The following is a 20,260-nucleotide window of genomic DNA, read 5'->3' on the forward strand; positions in this document are numbered from 1 at the left end:
TCCTCTTCCCACAATCGCATACAAGATTTCTCCCGTGCATCCCCCCTACTCTGGAACGCTCTACCCCAACATATCAGACTGTCGCCTACCGGGAAACCTTCAAAGGAACCTGAAGACCCTCCTCTACTGACAAGCCTACAACCTGCAGTAACCCTCGCTCCACCATACTGCTGCGCGACCAGCTCTACCCTCACCTACTGTATCCTCACCCACCCCTTGTAGACTGTGAGCCCTCGCGGGCAGGGTCCTCTCTCCTCCTGGACCAGTCGCCGACTTGTATTATTCAAGATTATTGTACTTGTCTTTACTATGTATACACCATCTCACATGTAAAGTGCCATGGATTCAATGGCGCTATAATAATAAATAATAATAATAATCCTAGTGATAATTGTAGAGGATTGTCCATCTCTTAGGAGGTTTATTTCATGAGCATTGCAGTTTCTCCTCAGCACCATACGCCGTACATTTAGAAATTCTTGTGTACCTGCTGTAGCGGATGTGCCATGTCTGCGTTATCCGCCATATTGAGGTCTTCTCCTATATGGTTCCTGTAATGCAGACCACATCATCCATATTGCTAGATTCTCATCAATTGTCCTTGATGCCATCTCCTGACAGCAGTGGTGGATCAGTGACATAGAGCTGCAGTCCCCTGATGTATAATGCAGAGTCTCAGAGCCTCATTTATCAAACGGTTCATTACATTGTCTTTGTTGTCCATAGCAACCAACCAGAGCTCAGCTTTCATTTCTCAACCTGCTTTGGTAAAAGGAAAGCTGATCTCTGATTGGTTGTTATGGGCAAAATACTCACTCCTACTGTAAGGCTGTGTGCACACGTTGTGTTTTTGCTGCGTTTCTTTTCAGTGCAGATTTGTCACAAAACCTGAAGAGTTTCCTGATGCCAGCAAAATGAATGAGAATCCTGAAGTCTCATGCACACGTTGCTTTTTTGTGACGTAACCCCTTCACGTCGCAGATAATTTCCGTTTTTGTGCTTCCATTTTTCCTCCCTTTCTTCCCAGAGCCATAACTATTTTTCTGTCCACACTTGCGTATAAGGGCTTGTTTTTTGTGGTACTAGTTTTACTTCTGAATGAGACCATTCATTTTACCACTAGTGTACTCGAAAATGGGAAACAATTCCAAATGCAGTGAAATTGTGGAAAAAACGCAATTTGGACATTGCTTTTTGGGAATTGTTTTCATGGTGTACCTTTTGTAGTAAAAATTTCCTTGCAGTATTATTCTCCTCATCAATGCAATTACAGCGATACCCAACACATCCAATTTTTTTAGGGGTGAAAAAAAAATAAAAATTATGGGTTGTCGTCATTTTCCGAGACCACTAACATTTTGATTTTTCAGTCGATGGAGCTGTCTGATGACTTTTTTTGCGATGTAAGAAGACATTGTTATTAATACCATTTTGTGATCAATGTCACTTTTTTGATCGCTTGTTACAGCATTTTTTGTGGAATTGCAGAGACTAAAAAAATGAAACCACATATGTGTATTTTTTATTTTAATCTCTTTACTTTCAATGGGGGAAAGAGGTGATTTGAATTTTTATTTTATTTTTTTTTATTTGACCAACTAATAGCATATCAAACAAAGGGTGAATAAATATTATTTCCATATAAAACCCTTAAAATGTAACCTTAATTAAAGATAATTACAATTATCCATAGAAACAAATATTCCGAAGATCAAAGTGAAAAATAATAAATGTGCAAAACTAGTGATATAAAAATACAAAAGTATATGGATGATACACAATATACTGTATCAATGGGAACTAGTCTGCTCCTTTTGTCACCTATGATGACCCTTCCTGACCGCAAGGCTTGGCACCCTAAAATATAGTACGACAATGACGCCCCACTCACAAGTCGTCTATCCCTCAAAGTACCTATAAGTGTAATCAACAGTGAGCAATAGATAAGGGCACCTTGGCGTCAGAGGATTACAGCGGGGGACACTTAGGACAGGTGAGTACATGGATTTTATTATTTTATTCTTGTTATAGGAGGAGGGGGATGAGTATGCACTCCATGCTACATACAGGGAATACCAATTACAAAATGTCCATATATGATAAATTGCATAAAATAATATTATACATTATATGATTAAATTTAAAATGCATATACGAAATCTTAATGTCATAACTTCATTGACCCCACTGAATAATATCAATATAATTTTATTTTTAATAAATATAGACCAAAAAAAGGATATATTGCACAAACAAGTATTATATTAAGTCTAAAGATTTAATGCTTAGATTATATATACCTATGTGCAAAAAAACTATTGTTCATCCAATGGATATAACCCAAGAAATATGCATAATGCATGTTATATATAAGTCTGCATGTCCAAACGTAATTCCACTGTTAATGCACAAAAATCTGCTATTTATAAAATGGATTTTATCCAAAAAATGCATTGTGCATGTTATATATATGCATGTGCATATCCATATATATTTAAATTATTTACGCAAAAATACAAATGTATGTATGTAAGGAACTATACATATCCAAACCACATGGTGAACAGTAAAAGTGATCACCATGTAATATCAAATGTCATAATGCAAAAAATAATCAAAGAGCAATAAGATCATAGTAAGTTTCATTTGTGCATATGAATAGGTACTGACCAGAGGCACATCATCACCCCCTCCACCTGCTCCAACGCACGTTTCGCTACCGCTTCATCAGGGAGTGAGGTGGAGGAGGAAGGGGCGATGTTTTATAGGGGGATTACAGCTGTGGTTACTTACAAATCAAGGGTGCCATGTTACCAGGCTCCATTACTGTCCCTCGCGTCCAGATAGCTGTCCTGTCTGCGACCGGATGTGCATCACCGAAGCGCGACCAAAGGTCGCAGTTCAATGACCAGACCCCAGTATCGGGCGCGAGAGCACACCGGAGCATGCGCAGTGTGGCGCACAGCAACCCTGCAGCCATAGTAGAAAAGGCCAAAAGTGTGGGTCAACATCAAAGCCGAAATATAATGAGAATAGCAAAATAGAACTGTATGAAATACAGAAAAAGATCTCTATATAATATAGTTAATGTGCGCACACACAATATTATGCCATATATAATGTGTATATGTCAAAGTGTATAAACACACTATAAACTCTCACCATGTATATGATACAGGTGAATAATTTGCTTAAATACTCTGTGCAGCACATGCGTAATATAACACACAGCGCCAGCGCAGCCAGGGTAAATCAGAGCAAAGATGGAGACAAAAAACCATAATAAAGTATGACTGTATGTATTAAAATGTTGATTCTTGTACGAACCCACAAAAATATGACATCTACAAATGAATATATCTAATTACCTTGTGTATGTATAGAGGTAAATGAATATACTAGCAGCTATTTATATGTGATAATTTAATATCCTTAATTCAATGTATAAGTGTATGTAAGTGATAGTTATATATGTGTATATACGAAAATTAAAAAAGCATAAAATATAATAAGAATATATATATGAAAAAGAGACGTGATCATGATAGAGAGGATAATACAAAAAATATATATCCAATGTTATACTTAGTGACGGAATTCATGTGAAACTGTATGGCTGTTTGGGCGATGATGATGATACAAAGAGTCCTCCAGTCTGAAAGAGATAATAAAAATTAGTATCCACATATATCCCATAAAAATACCTCCACAAACTCATAAACTACCATTTATATATACAATAAAACTAATAATACATGTATATATTATATTATTCAATCAAATCCACTATGACTATATAAATTATATGATTCGATTGATAATAAGGACAAGACACTGAAGATGAGAATATACCAAAAAATCCAAGTGTATATGTAGCACCCTGAGGATTCGGCTGCTACAGGGGTATTGCACCTCAAGCCAGAGGTGTGATATTCCACTCCCGGGTAAGGATGGAGTGTGGAACTGAGCTCAGTTAGCTGCATACACTACATACATCCCATTTCCGAGGGACAGACCGATGGTACTCCCACTAGGTATATGTGCAGGTACGACAGTGTCTGTCCCTGGCTGGAGTGGGAGGGGGGTGGAACATCCCAGTAGTGTAGGGGCAGATAGGGGGAGCAGTCTGGGTAAGGCTAGGAGCTCATTGGGTGCTGGTCACCTGAGCTCACACATAGAGGGAGTATATAAGGTGGGAACCATCTTAGATCAGGGTCAGTCAGTCAGTCAGTCAGTTCAGCCTGAGGAGAAGCCGAGCAGAGGAGCTCAGCCAGGAGGGCTGACAGGGAGCTGTGGCTCCTGCTGGGCCCAGCTCCAGGGCCAGGCTTGTAGTGGAGGAGGAAGAAGAAAGGCCCAGAGACGCAGAGCCAGAGGGAACCCTGAGATCCCAGAATTAAGCCAAAAGGGTGAAGGGTTGGCAGAAGAGGGCACCGGATCCCAAGCTGGCGGAGGCAAAAGTAACCCTTAGCCAGGAACCGGAGGTCGTGGTCAAGCTTTGCCACGACCCTCACCACATCCACCAGGAAGGTACACCAAGAGTAGGGTCAGGAAAGCCAGAGAAGGTTTTGCCACCAGGAGGCCCAAGGGAACCGGACAAAGGTGGATCCCTGGTGGGGACGGCCAGCAGAGAGAGAAAGAGAAGGGAGCTCAGGACCACGCTCCGGAACTGCCTGGGGGTTAGCCGAGTCCCACACCTGGTGAATGCAGCATGGCTCGGGTGGTCACTCAAGGCCAGAGTGACTGAAGGAACACCAGTGAGTAAAAACCCTGAAACTGCATCTCACGTCTCTGACTCTCCTTTCTGCACTATCACTACCCCCATCATCCGCACCAGCTGCCCTGAGGCCATACCCCTCCCGTTGGGGGTTATACCACCATCGCTGCACCCATACTACCGGCCTCAGCGGACTGTTCTGCAGCGGCGGCCTTGTGACCGCAAATCAACGGGTGGCGTAGTCGACACTTAACAACATCTACAAAGACTGCCACACACTTAGTTTGACACCCTGGGCACGGACCGGGTCACCGCCACGAGGACTACTACCCCTGTCAGATCCGGCTCCGGGTATCCCCTGAACATGGCCCAGGGGGCGCGTCATATACTTAAAGAAAACTCGAAAAACCCCACTGTTCGTTTAAACCTCTGAGGGTCATACTTCTTCGAGTGGTGATCCATTTACATTCAATCTGGGCCAGTTTTTTGGCTAGATTTTCCCTCCTAATCCCAGGATACAGATGGTCAATCCCTTTGACACGTAAGAGATGCCATTGATGAGGGTGGCAATCCCGAAAGTGTCTCGCCAAAGGTTTAAGTTTAGAAATAGCACCCACCTCATCTTGAGAAATTTTCTCGCTGCTCTAATATGTTTGATGTGTTACAAAGTACGTACCCTCAGCTCCTGAGTTAACATATCAATATACAAGAGTCCACAGGAACATGTGGCTTGGTAGATGACCATAGATGTTCTACAATTGATGAAATGCAGGATCTTGTAAATCTGCTCACCCATCGAATCCTGAAAGGTATCTGTTTTTTCAATATATCTGCCCACTTTGCAGTTGCCACACTTCCATGTGCCCCATTTGGGGCCCTTTGAGGCAAAGATATATGAAGACGTATCATGTACATGATGATTATGAACCAATATATCACGTAGTGTCTTATTACATTTAGCCGTAATAAATGGACGATTTGATAGAAAAGGAATTATTGTCTGATCCTGTTGGAGAATTGGCCAAAATTTGGAGATGATATTGGTCATCTCCTTCCACCTTGAATGATAATTCTTGATTGATCGAACATGCCCATAAGATTCCTTTTTCCTTTTAGTAATGAGAAGAGATTGTCTATTGGTGTGTTTGGCCCGATAGTAGGCCTGTTGAATATTTTACATTTTGTTCCCACGATGTAATATCACATGCCTGCTCTTCAAAAGCTTTGTCTTGGTCACAAATACGATGTGCCCTAATAAATTGCCGGTCGGTATTGCCCGTATTACATGTGCCAGATGTGATTTGGCATGCAAGAAAGCATTGACACTTCTTGCAATAAATATTTGTATGCAACTGTCCATGGTCATCAACACGAATATCCAAATCCAGAAAATCACTTTTCTTTAGCTCAATGTGATGGGTTAGTTTAATATTCCATGCATTTGTCATTGAGATGTTTTAAGAATTTTTCAAGTTCCTCACAGGAGCCCTGCCAACTAAACAACACATCGTCTATGAATCTCATCCAAGATATCACTGATGCCAATGACTTATGTTCAATGTTTTGGATGTATTCACGCTCCCAAAATCTCAAGAAGAGATTGACGTAAGACAGAGGCATATCTAGGTGGGGCGCAGTCGGTTCGATGTGTCTTCTTTGCCGGCGGCTGCGTTCTGCCACCCCCCGGACTGGGAGTCGGCAGTTCTCTGAGCAGAGACCGCGCTCAGAGTAGCTGCATTGTGCCGGCTCCCAGCGCTGAAGCTCTGACCTCAGGTCATGTGATCACGCTGCTGATGTCGCTCGCCGGTGGGCAGCTGCAGAGGCGGCCATTGGTGAAAACTGCTCTGTGCTTCAGAGCTGAAGACACCGAAGATGGAATGGAAGTGAAGATTCATTGTGGGGGGTGATTTATAGTATGGCTGACGGCTGATTTGCTGTGGGGGGTGATTTATGCTAAGGCTGGGGGGGTGATTTACTATAGGGGGTGATTTATGCTAAGGCTGGGGGGTGATTTACTATAGGGGGTGATTTATGGTATGGCTGGGGGGTGATTTATGGTATGGTTAGGGGGTGATTTACTATTGGGGGTGATTTATACTATGGCTAGGGAGTGCCATACTATGGGGGTTGATTTATGGTGTTGCTAGGCTGTGATTTACTATGGAGGTGACAAAGGGTATGCTGGAGGGTGATTTATGACATGGCTGGGGCAAGATTTACTATGGGGGGAGATTTATTGTATGGCTGGGGGAAAATTTATTGTATGGGTGGGGGGATTTACAATGGGGGGTGATTTATGGTATGGCTTGGGGGTGACTTACTATGGAGGGTGATTTATAGAATGACTAGGGGTGATGGGCGGCACGGTGGCGCAGTGGTTAGCACTGCAGCCTTGCAGTGCTGGGGTCCTGGGTTCAAATCCCACCAAGGACAACATCTGCAAGGAGTTTGTATGTTCTCCCCTTGTTTGCGTGGGTTTCCTCCGGGTTCTCTGGTTTCCTCCCACACTCCAAAGACATACCGATAGGGAATTTAGATTGTGAGCCCCGATGGGGACAGTGACAATAATGTACTGTATGTAAAACGCTGGGGAATGTTAGTGCTATATAAAAATAAAAAGATTTTAAAAAAAGAAGATTATTTACTATGAGGGGGGGGGTGATTTACTATAGGGGGTGATTTTTGGTATGGCTAGGGTGTAATTTACTATTGGGGGTGATTTATTGTATGGCTGTAGGGTGATTTACTATGGGGGGTGATTTACCATGGGGGTAATTTACTATACAGGGTGATTTATGGTATCGCTGAGGGGTGATTTACTATAGGGGGTGATTTATGGTATGGATTGGGGGTGATTTACTTTGGGGATAATTTATGGTATGGCTTGTGGTGATTTACAATGGGGGGTGATTTACTATAGGGGGTAATATATGGTATGGCTAGGGGAAGATCTGTGGCATGGCTAGGGGTGATTTACTATGGGGATGATTTATGGTACGGCTGGGGGATGATTTACTATAGGCAGTGATTTATGGTATGGCTGAGAGTGATTTACTATGAGGGGTGATTTATGGTATGGCTGAGAGTGATTTACTATGAGGGGTGATTTACTATAGAGAGTGATTTTTGGTATGGCTAGGGGTGACTTAATATGGGAGGTGATTTATGGTATGGCTGTGGGGTGATTTACTATGGGGGTGATTTACCATGGGGGAGTGATTTATGGTATGGCAGGGGGTGATTTACTATAGGGAGTAATTTATAGTATGGCTTGGGGGTGATTTATAATATGACTGGGGGTGATTTACTATAGAGGGTGATTTTTGGTATGGCTAGGGGTGACTTAATATGGGAGGTGATTTATGGTATGGCTGTGGGGTGATTTACTATGGGGGTGATTTACTATGGGGAGTGATTTATGGTATGGCAGGGGGTGATTTACTATAGGGGCTAATTTATAGTATGGCTTGGGGGTGATTTATAATATGACTGGGGGTGATTTACTATAGGGGAAGATTTATTGTATTTATGGGGGAGATTTATTGTTTGGCTGGGGGCAATATACTATGATGGGTGATTTATGGTATGGCTGGGGGGTGATTTACTATGGGGGTGATTTATGGTATGGCTGAGTTGTGCTTTACTATAGGGAATGATTTATGCTATGGCTGGAGGTCATTTATGGTATGACTAGTGGTTGATTTACTAAGGGGATGATTTATGTTATGTCTTGGGGGTGACTTATTAGGGGGGGTGGTTTATGGAATGGCTAGGGGTGATTTAATATGGGAGGTAATTTAGGCTATGGTTGGGGGGATGATTTACTATAGTGGTTGATTTATGGTATGGCTAGGAGGTGATTTATTATGGGGGGTGATTTATGGCATGGCTGGGGAGTAATTTACTATGGGGGGTGATTTATGGTATGGCTAGGGGGTGATTTACTATAGGGGGTGATTTATGGTATGGCTGGGGGGGGGATTTATTATGGGGGGTGATTTGTGGTATGGCTAAGGGGTGATTTACTATAGGCGATGATTTATTGTATGGCTGGGGGATGATTTACTATGGGGCGTGATTTATGGTATGCTTGGAGGTAATTTACTATGGGGGTGATTTATGGCATGCTTGGAGGTAATTTACTATGGGGGTGATTTATAATATGGCTGGGGGTGATTTACTCTAGGGGATGATTTATGCTATGGCTGGGGGGGTGATTTACTATAGAAGTGATTTATGGTATTGGCTGGAGGGTGATTTACTATGGGGGGGATTTATGGTATGGCTGGGGGGTTATTTACAATAGAGGGTGATTTATGTATGGCTCGGGGGTGATTTACAATAGGGGTGAATTATGCTATGGCTGGGGGGTGGTTTACAATAGAGGGTGATTTATGGTATGACTAGGGGGTGATTTACTATGGGGGTGGTGATTTATGCTATGGAGGGGGAGGTGATTTAATATAGGAGGTGATTTATGTTATGGCTAGGGGGCGATTTACTATGGGTGGTGATTTATGGTATGGCTAGGCGGTGATTTACTATGGGTGATGATTTATGTTATGACTGAGGATTGATTTATGGTATGACTGAGGAGTGATTGATGGTATGGCTGGGGGGTGATTTATGGTATGACTGTGGGGTGATTTATGGTATGGCTGGGGGGTGATTTACTATGGGGGTAATTTACTATTTAAGGTCATTTATGGTATGACTGGGGGTTGATTTACTATGGTGGGTGATTTATGGTATGGCTGGAGGGTGATTTACTATGAGGGGTGATATATGGTATGGCTGGGGAGGTGATTTACTATAGAGGGTGATTTATGCTATGGCTGGGGGGTGATTTACTATAGGGGGGTTATTTATGGTATGACTGGGGCTGATTTATGGTGTGTCAGGGGAGCAGGGCCGGCTCCAGGTTTTTCTGGGCCCCGGGCGAAAGAGTCTCACTGGGCCCCTTTAACACATACCATGATTCATGATGCAGAGATACGGCGGAGAAATATACATATATAGTACAATGCAAAGATTTCACTTCTTACATTACATGAGTAATATCGATTGTAAATTCCACAATAGCTCAGAAACCGGTGAATCGCTCCACACAGAATACTGTCCCCCATATAACGCTCCATACAGAATACTGGCCCCCATATAAGGCCCCATACGGAATACTGGCCCCCATATAAGGCCCCATACGGAATACTGGCCCCCATATAAGGCCCCATATGGAATACTGGCCCCCATATAAGGCCCCATAAGGAATACTGGCCCCCATATAAGGCCCCATACGGAATACTGGCCCCCATATAAGGCCCCATACGGAATACTGGCCCCCATATAAGGCTCCATGCGGAATACTGACCCCCATATAAGGCTCCATGCGGAATACTGGCCCCCATATAAGGCTCCATGCGGAATACTGGCCCCCATATAAGGCTCCATGCAGAATACTGGCCCCCATATAAGGCTCCATGCGGAATACTGGCCCCCATATAAGGCTCCATACGGAATAGTGGCCCCCATATAAGGCTCCATACGGAATACTGGCCCCCATATAAGGCTCCGTACAGAATACTGGCCCCCATATAACGCTCCATACAGGATACTGGTCCCCTTATAAAGCTCCATACAGGATACTGGCCCCCATATAACGCTCCATACAGGATATTGGTCCCCTTATAAAACTCCATACAGGATACTGGCCCCCATATAACGCTCCATACAGGATACCGGTCCCCATATAACGCTCCATACAGGATACCGGTCCCCTTTTAACGCTCCATACAGGATACTGGTCCCCATATAATGCTGCATGCAGGCTGTTACCCCCCACATAATGCCCCATACAGGCTGTCCCCCCCTTATAATGCTCCATGCAGGCTGTTACCCCCCCCCCTTATAATGCACTATGCAGGCTGTTCCCCACCTTATAATGCCCCATACAGGCTGTCCCCCCCTCTTTATAATGCCCCATGCAGGATGTCACCCCCCCTCTTTATAATGCCTCATGCAGGATGTCACCCCCCCTCTTTATAATGCCTCATGCAGGATGTCACCCCCCCTCTTTATAATGCCTCATGCAGGATGCCCCCCCCCTTTCTTTATAATGCTCCATGGAGGATGCCACCCCCTCCCCCCCTTTCTCTTTATACTGCCCCATGCCTCCATACATTAAAAAAAAAAAAATCAAATACTCACCTCCCTTCTCCTCACCTGCTACCTGCTGCCCGCTGCCCGCTGCTCGGGTCCGAACTCCAGCGTTGTCAGCGTCTTCCCGCTCAGCACTCCCTGTGACGGCTCAGGGGAGGGCGCGGTGTAAAGACGTCACCGCGTCCTCTGACCTTAGACGTCACAGGGAGCGCAGAGCAGGAAGACAGCTGATCTGCGGAGGCACGGGGAGAGGTAAGTATCCAGCTGCCGGGGCCCTGAGCAAGCGGCGGAGAAGGGCGGGCGCTGACACCGCTCTCCTCCGCCCATAGCCCAGCGGGGTGCGCGACCGCCAGTGGGCCCCTCTGCCTGCTCAGGGCCCCGGCATTTGCCCGGGTGCGCCGGGTGCTGACGCCGGCCCTGCAGGGGAGGATTTACTATGGGGGTGATTTATGGAATGGCTGGGGGGTGATTTATGGTATTGCTGGCGGGTGATTTACTATAGGGGCGTGATTTATGGTATGGCTGGGGGGTGATTTATGGTATAGCTTGGGGGTGATTTACTATGGTGGGTGATTTATGGTTTGGCTGAGGGGTGATTTATAATATGACTGGGGTGCTTTACTATAGGGGATTATTTATGATATGGCTAGGGTGTAATTTACTATTAGGGGGTGATTTATAGTATTGCTGGGCAGTGATTTATGGAATGGCTAGGGGTGATTTACTAAGGGGGTGATTTATGATATGGCTGGGGGGTGATTTACTATGGGGGTGATTTATGGTATGGCTGGGGGGTGATTTACTATAGTGGGTGATTTATAGTATGGCTTGGGGTGACTTAATATGGGGGGTGACTTATGGTATGACTGATGGGTGATTTATCGTGTGGTTGGGGGTGACTTACTATTGGGGTGATTTATGGAATGGCTATGGGTGATTTACTATGGGAGATGATTTATGCTATGGCTGGGGAGGTGATTTACTATAGGGGGTGATTGGTGCTATGGCTGGGGGGGTGATTAACTATAGGGGGGTGATTTATGGTATGACTAAGGGGTGATTTATGGTATGGCTGAGTGGTGATTTACTATGGGGGTGATTTATGGTTTGGCTGGGGGTGATTTACTATAGGAGATGATTTATGGTATGGCTGGGGGGTGATTTACTATGGGGGGTGATTTACTATGGGGGGTGAATTACTATGGGGGAGTGATTTATGGTATGGCTGGGGAGTGATTTACAATGGGGGTGATTTATGGTATGGCTGGGGGTGATTTATGGTATGGCTGGGGGGTGATTTACTATAGGGGGTGATTTATAGTATTCCTGGGGGGTGATTTACTATGGGGGTGATGTATAATATGACTGAGGGTGATTTACTATAGGGGATGATTTTTGGTATGGCTAGGACGTAATTTACTATTGGGGGGGAGATTTATTGTATGGCTTGGGGGTGACTTTCTATGGGGGTTGACTTATGCTATGGCTGGGGGGGGTGATTTACTATGGGGGGTGATTTATAGTATTCCTGGGGGGTGATTTACTATGGGGGTTATTTATAATATGACTGAGGGTGATTTACTATAGGGGATGGTTTTTGGTATGGCTAGGACGTAATTTACTATTGGGGGGGTGATTTATTGTATGGCTGGGGGGTGATTTACTATGGAGGATGATTTATAGTATGGCTGGGGGGTGATATACTATGGGGTGATTTATGCTATTGCTGGGGGGGTGGATTTACTATAGGGGGGTGTTTTATGGTATTGATGGGGTCATTTATGGTATGACTAGGAGGTGATTTACTATGGGCATGATTTATGGTATGGCTTGGGGGTGACTTTCTATGGGGGTTGACTTATGCTGTGGCTGGGGGGGTGATTTACTATGGGGGCTGATTTATGGTATGCTGGGGGGTGATTTACTATGGGAGGTGATTTATAGTAGGGCTGGGGGGTGATTTACTATGGGGGGTGATTTATGGTATGGCTGAGTTGTGATTTATTATAGGGGATGATTTATGGTATGATTGGGGGGTGATATACTATGGGGGTGATTTATGCTATGGCTTGGGGGGTGATTTATGCTATGGCTAAGGCTGATTTACTATGGGGGTGATTTATAATATGACTGGGGGTGATTTACTATAGGGGATGGTTTTTGGTATGGCTAGGACGTAATTTACTATTGGGGGGGTGATTTATTGTATGGCTGGGGGGTGATTTACTATGGAGGATGATTTATAGTATGGCTGGGGGGTGATATACTATGGGGTGATTTATGCTATTGCTGGGGGGGTGGATTTACTATAGGGGGGTGTTTTATGGTATTGATGGGGTCATTTATGGTATGACTAGGAGGTGATTTACTATGGGCATGATTTATGGTATGGCTTGGGGGTGACTTTCTATGGGGGTTGACTTATGCTGTGGCTGGGGGGGTGATTTACTATGGGGGCTGATTTATGGTATGCTGGGGGGTGATTTACTATGGGAGGTGATTTATAGTAGGGCTGGGGGGTGATTTACTATGGGGGGTGATTTATGGTATGGCTGAGTTGTGATTTATTATAGGGGATGATTTATGGTATGATTGGGGGGTGATATACTATGGGGGTGATTTATGCTATGGCTTGGGGGGTGATTTATGCTATGGCTAAGGCTGATTTACTATGGGGGTGATTTATAATATGACTGGGGGTGATTTACTATAGGGGATGATTTATTGTATGGCTAGGGAGTAATTTAGTATTGGGGGTGATTTATTGTATGGCTGGGGGGTGATTTACTATGGGGAGTGATTTATGGTGTGGCTGGGGGGTGATTTACTATAGGGGGTGATTTATGATATGGCTGGGGGGTGATTTACTAGGGGGGTGATTTATGGTTTTGGCTGGCGAGTGATTTACTATGGGGGGTGATTTATGCTATGGCTGGGGGGTGATTTACTATGGAGGGTGATTTACTATAGGGGGTGATTCATGATATGGCTGGGGTGATTTACTATAGGGGGAGATTTATTATATTTAAGAGGGAGATTTATTGTTTGGTTGGGAGTGATATACTATGATGGGTGATTTATGGCATGGCTGGGGGGTGATTTATGATATGGCTGGGGGAAGATTTACTATGGGGGGAGATTTATTGTATGGCTGGGGGAAGATTTAGTGTGGGGGATGATTTATTGTATGGGTGGGGGGGATTTACAATGGGGGGTGATTTATGGAATCACTAGGGGTGACTTACTATGGGGGGGTGATTTATGCTATGGCTGGGGAGGTGATTTACTATAGGAGGTGATTTCTAGTATGGCTAGGGGGTGATTTACTATGGGAGGTGATTGATGGTATGACTGAGGGGTGATTTATGGTATGGCTGGGGGATGATTTACTATGAGAGGTGATTTATGGTATGGCTGGGGGATGATTTACTATGAGGGGTGATTTATGGTATGGCTGGGGGATGATTTACTATGAAGGGTGATTTACTATAGGGGGTGATTTATGCTATGACTAAGGGGTGATTAACTATGGGGATGATTTATTGTATGGCGGGGGGATGATTTACTATGGGGGTGTTTTATGCTATGGCTGCGGGGTGATTTACTATGGGGGTTATTTATGGTATGGCTGGGGCTGATTTATGGTATGGCTAGGGGTGATTTCCTATGAGCGGTGATTTATTGTATGGCGGGGGGATGATTTACTATGGGGGTGATTTATGTCATGGCTGCGGGGTGATTTAATATGGGGGTTATTTATGGTATGGCTGGGGCTGATTTATGGTATGGCTAGGGGTGATTTCCTATGAGGGGTTATTTATTGTATGGCTGGGGGATAATTTACTATGAGGAGTGATTTACTATAGAGGGTGATTTATTTTATGGCTAGTGAGTGACTTACTATGGGGGGGTGATTAATGGAATGGCTAGCGGTGATTTACTATGGGGGGTGATTTATGGTCTGGCTGGGGGGTGATTTACTATGGGGGTGATTTATGGTATGGCTGGGGGTTGATTTACTATGGGAGGTGATTTATGGTATGGCTGGGGGATGATTTACTATGGGGAGTAATTTACTATGAGGTAGTGATTTATGGTATGGCTGGGGGGTGATTTACTATGGGGGTGATTTATGGTATGGCTGGAGGGTGATTTACTATAGGGGTGATTTATAGTATGGCTGGGGGGTGATTTACTATGGGGGTGATTTATGCTATGGCTGCGGGGTGATTTACTATGGGGGTTATTTATGGTATGGCTAGGGGTGATTTCCTATGAGGGGTAATTTATTGTATGGCTGGGGGATGATTTACTATGAGGGGTGGTTTACTATAGAGGGTGATTTATTTTATGGCTAGTGAGTGACTTACTATGGGGGGTGATTTATGGTCTGGCTGGGGGGTGATTTACTATAGGAGGTGATTTATGGTATGGCTGGGGAGTGATTTATGGTATGGCTGGGGAGTGATTTATGGTATGGCTGGGGGGTGATTTACTATGGAGGTACTTTACTATAGAAGTTGATTCATGTTATGGCTGGGGAGTGATTTATGTTATGGCTGGGGAGTGATTTATTGTATGGCTGGGGGGTGATTTACTATAAGGGGTGATGTACTATGAGGGGTGATTTACTATAGAGGGTGATTTATGGTATGGCTGGGTGCTAATTTATGGTAAGGCTGGGGGGTGATTTACTATAGGGGATGATTTATGGAATCGCTGAGGGGTGATTTACTATGGGGGGTCATTTATAATATGGCTGGGTGTGATTTACTCTGGGAGGTGATTTATGGTATGGCTGGGGGCAGATTTATGATATGGCTGGGGGGTGATTTAGCATAGGAGATGATTTATGGAATGGCTGAGGGGTGATTTACTATGGGGGGTGATTTATAATATGGCTGGGGGTGATTTACTATAGGGGGTAATTTATGGTATGGCTGGGGGAGATCTATGGTATGGCTAGGGGATGATTTACTATGGGGGTTGATTTATAGTATGGCTGGGGGTGATTTACTATGGGATTGATTTATGGTATGGCTGGGGGATGATTTACTATGGGATTGATTTATGGTATGGCTGGGGCGAAATTTACTATGGGGAGTGATTTATAATATGGCTGGGGGTGATTTACTATAGAGGATGATTTATGGTATGGCTAGGGCGTAATTTACTATGGGGGGTGCTTTATAGTATGGCTGGGGGGTGATTTACTATGGGGGTTGATTTATAGTATGGCTGAGGGGTGATTTACTATGGGAGTGATTTATGGTATGGCTGGGGGGTAATTTACTATGGGGGGTGATTTATAATATGGCTGGGGGTGATTTACTATAGAGGATGACTTATGGTATGGCTAGGGCGTAATTTACTAGGGGGGGTGATTTATGGTATGGCTGGGGGGTGATTTACTATGAGGCGTGATTCATGGTATGGCTGGAGGGTCATTTATGGTATGACTAGAAGGTGATTTACTATGGGGGGATTTAAGGTATGGCTGGGGGTTGATTTACAATCGGGGGTGATTTATGGTATGGCTTGGGGATGACTTACTATGGGTGGTTATTTATGGAATGGTTAGGGGTGATTTATGCTATGGCTGGGTAGGTGATTTACTATGGGTGGTGATAGATGGTATGACTGAGGGGTGATTTATGGTATGGCTGGGCGATAATTTACTATGAGGGTTGATTTATGGTATGGCTGTGGGATGATTTACTATAAAGGGTGATTTACTATAGGGGGTGATTTATGCTATGATTAAGGGTTGATTAACTATGGTGGTGATTTATTGCTTGGCGGGGGGGTTGATTTACTATGGGGGTGATTTATGGTATGGTTGGGGGTGATTTATGGTATGGCTGGGGAGTGATCTATGTTATGGCTGGGGAGTGATTTATGGTATGGCTGGGGGGTGATTTACTATAAGGGGTGATGTACTATGAGGGGTGATTTACTATAGAGGGTGATTTATGGTAGGGCTGGGGAGTGATTTACTCTGGGAGGTGATTTACAGTATGGCTGTGGGGTGATTTACTATGAGGGGTGATTTATGGTCTGGCTGGGGGGTGATTTAGTATAGGAGGTGATTTATGGTATGGCTGGGGGTGATTTACTATGGGGGTAATTTACTATAGAAGGTGATTCATGGTATGGCTGGGGAGTGATTTATGGTATGGCTGGGGGTGATTTACTATAAGGGGTGATGTACTATGAGGGGTGATTTACTATAGAGGGTGATTTATGGTATGGCTGGGGGGTGATTTACTCTGGGAGGTGATTTATGGTTTGGCTGGGGGCTGATTTATGGTATGGCTGGGGGGTGATTTACTTATAGGGGATGATTTATGGAATGGCTGAGCGGTGATTTACTATGGGGGGTGATTTATAATATGGCTGGGGGCGATTTACTATAGGGGTGATTCATGGTATGGCTAGGGGGTTATTTATGCTCTGGCTGGGGGGTGATTTACTATAGGGGGGCGATTTATGTTATGGCTGGGGGGAGATCTATGGTATGGCTAGGGGGTGATTTACTATGGGGGGTGATTTATAGTATGGCTGGGGGGTTATTTACTATGGGAGTGATTTATGGTATGGCTGGGGGGTAATTTACTATAGGGGGTGATTTATAATATGGCTGGGGGTGATTTACTACAGAGGATGATTTGTGGTATGGCTAGGGTGTAATTTACTATGGGGGGTGATTTATAGTATGGCTGGGGGGTGATTTACTATGGGAGCGATTTATGGTATGGCTGGGGGGTGATTTACTATGAGGGGTAATTTATGGTATGTCTAGAGGGTGATTTACTATGGGGGTGATTTATGGTATGGCTGGGGGGTGAATTACTATAGAGGGTGATTTATGGTATGGCTAGGGGTGATTTACTATGGGGGTGATTTATGGTAGGTCTAGAGGGTGATTTACTATGGGGGTGATTTATGGTATGGCTGGGGGGTGAATTACTATAGAGGGTGATTTATGGTATGGCTAGGGGTGATTTACTATGGGGGTCATTTATGGTATGTCTAGAGGGTGATTTACTATGGGGGTCATTTATGGTATGTCTAGAGGGTGATTTACTATGGGGGTGATTTATGGTATGGCTGGGGGGTGAATTACTATAGAGGTTGATTTATGGTATGGCTAGGGGTGATTTACTATGGGGGTGATTTATGGTATGTCTAGGGGTGATTTACTATGGGGGTGATTTATGGTATGGCTGGGGCGTGATTTATGGTTTGTCAGGGGGGATTTACTATGGGGTGATTTTTGGTATTGCTAGGGGGTGATTTACTATGGGGGTAATTTATGGTATGGCTGGGGGGTGATTTACTATGGGGGGTGATTTATAATATGACTGGGGGTCATTTACTATGGGAGGTGATTTATATTATGGCTGGGGGTGATTTATAGTATGGCTGGGAGGTGATTTACTATGAGGGGTGATTTATGGTATGGCTGGGGGGTGATTTATAGTATAGCTGGGATGTGATTTACTATGAGGGGTGATTTATGGTATGGCTGGGGGGTGATTTACTATGGGAGGTGATTTATAGTAGGGCTGGGGGGTGATTTACTATGGGGGGTGATTTATGGTATGGCTGAGTTGTGATTTACTATAAGGGATGATTTATGGTATGATTGGGGGGTGATATACTATGGGGGGTGATTTATGCTATGGCTTGGGGGGTGATTTATGCTATGGCTGGGGCTGATTTACTATGGGGGTGATTTATAATATGACTGGGGGTGATTTACTATAGGGGATGATTTATTGTATGGCTAGGGAGTAATTTAGTATTGGGGGTGATTTATTGCATGGCTGGGGGGTGATTTACTATAGGGAGTGATTTATGGTATGGCTGGGGGGTGATTTACTATAGGGGGTGATTTATGATATGGCTGGGGTGATTTACTAGGGGGGTGATTTATGGTTTTGGCTGGCGAGTGATTTACTATGGGGGGTGATTTATGCTATGGCTGGGGGGTGATTTACTATGGAGGGTGATTTATTTTAGGGGGTGATTCATGATATGGCTGGGGTGATTTACTATAGGGGGAGATTTATTATATTTAAGGGGGAGATTTATGGTTTGGTTGGGGGCGATATACTATGATGGGTGATTTATGGCATGGCTGGGGGGTGATTTATGATATGGCTGGGGGAAGATTTACTATGGGGGGGAGATTTATTGTATGGCTGGGGGAAGATTTAGTGTGGGGGATGATTTATTGTATGGGTGGGGGGGATTTACAATGGGGGGTGATTTATGGAATGACTAGGGGTGACTTACTATGGGGGGGTGATTTATGCAATGGCTGGGGAGGTGATTTACTATAGGAGGTGATTTATATTATGGCTAGGGGGTGATTTACTATGGGAGGTGATTGATGGTATGACTGAGGGGTGATTTATGGTATAGCTGGGGGATGCTTTACTATGAAGGGTGATTTACTATAGGGGGTGATTTATGCTATAACTAAGGGCTGATTAACTATGGGGATGATTTAATGTATGGCGGGGGAATGATTTACTATGGGGGTGTTTTATGCTATGGCTGCGGGGTGATTTACTATGGGGGTTATTTATCGTATGGCTGGGGGTGATTTATGGTATGGCTAGGGGTGATTTCCTATCAGGGGTGATTTATTGTGTGGCGGGGGGATGATTTACTATGGGGGTGATTTATGGCATGGCTGCGGGGTGATTTAATATGGGGGTTATTTATGGTATGGTTTGGGGTGATTTATGGTATGGCTGGGGGATAATTTACTATGAGGGGTGATTTACTATAGAGGGTGATTTATGGCTAGTGAGTGACTTACTATGGGTGGGTGATTAAGGGAATGGCTAGCGGTGATTTACTATGGGGGGTGATTTATGGTCTGGCTAGGGGGTTGATTTACTATGGGAGGTGATTTATGGTATGGCTGGGGGATGATTAACTATGGGGAGTAATTTACTATGGGGGAGTGATTTATGGTATGGCTGGGGGGTGATTTACTATGAGAGATGATTTATGGTATGGCTGGGGGATGATTAACTATGGGGAGTAATTTACTATGGGGGGTGATTTATGGTATGGCTGGGGGGTGATTTACTATGGGGGGTGATTTATGGTATGGCTGGGGGGTGATTTACTATGGGAGGTGATTTATAGTAGGGCTGGGGGGTGATTTAGTATGGGGGGTGATTTATGGTATGGCTGAGTTGTGATTTACTATAGGGGATGATTTATGGTATGATTGGGGGGTGATATACTATGGGGGGTGATTTATGCTATGGCTGGGGCTGATTTACTATGGGGGTGATTTATAATATGACTGGGGGTGATTTACTATAGGGGATGATTTATTGTATGGCTAGGGAGTAAGTTAGTATT

The 20,260-nt window shown here is 44.3% G+C and overlaps 1 long non-coding RNA gene across 1 annotated transcript in view; it reads right to left on the reverse strand.

The window, feature by feature from the left end:
- Positions 1 to 3,510: 3,510 nt before the first annotated feature.
- The window catches only part of LOC141222236 (uncharacterized), a 174,184-nt gene continuing 157,434 nt past the window's right edge, over positions 3,511 to 20,260 (reverse strand). Inside the window, exon 6 of the long non-coding RNA XR_012290074.1 lies at positions 3,511 to 3,655. This is a non-coding gene — a long non-coding RNA (uncharacterized lncRNA). The remainder of the gene's footprint in view (positions 3,656 to 20,260) is intronic.

The sequence above is a fragment of the Phyllobates terribilis genome, unplaced genomic scaffold, assembly GCF_046119375.1.
Source record: "Phyllobates terribilis strain yellow unplaced genomic scaffold, ASM4611937v1 Scaffold_348__1_contigs__length_1988982, whole genome shotgun sequence".
NCBI classification, from domain to species: Eukaryota; Metazoa; Chordata; class Amphibia; order Anura; family Dendrobatidae; genus Phyllobates; species Phyllobates terribilis.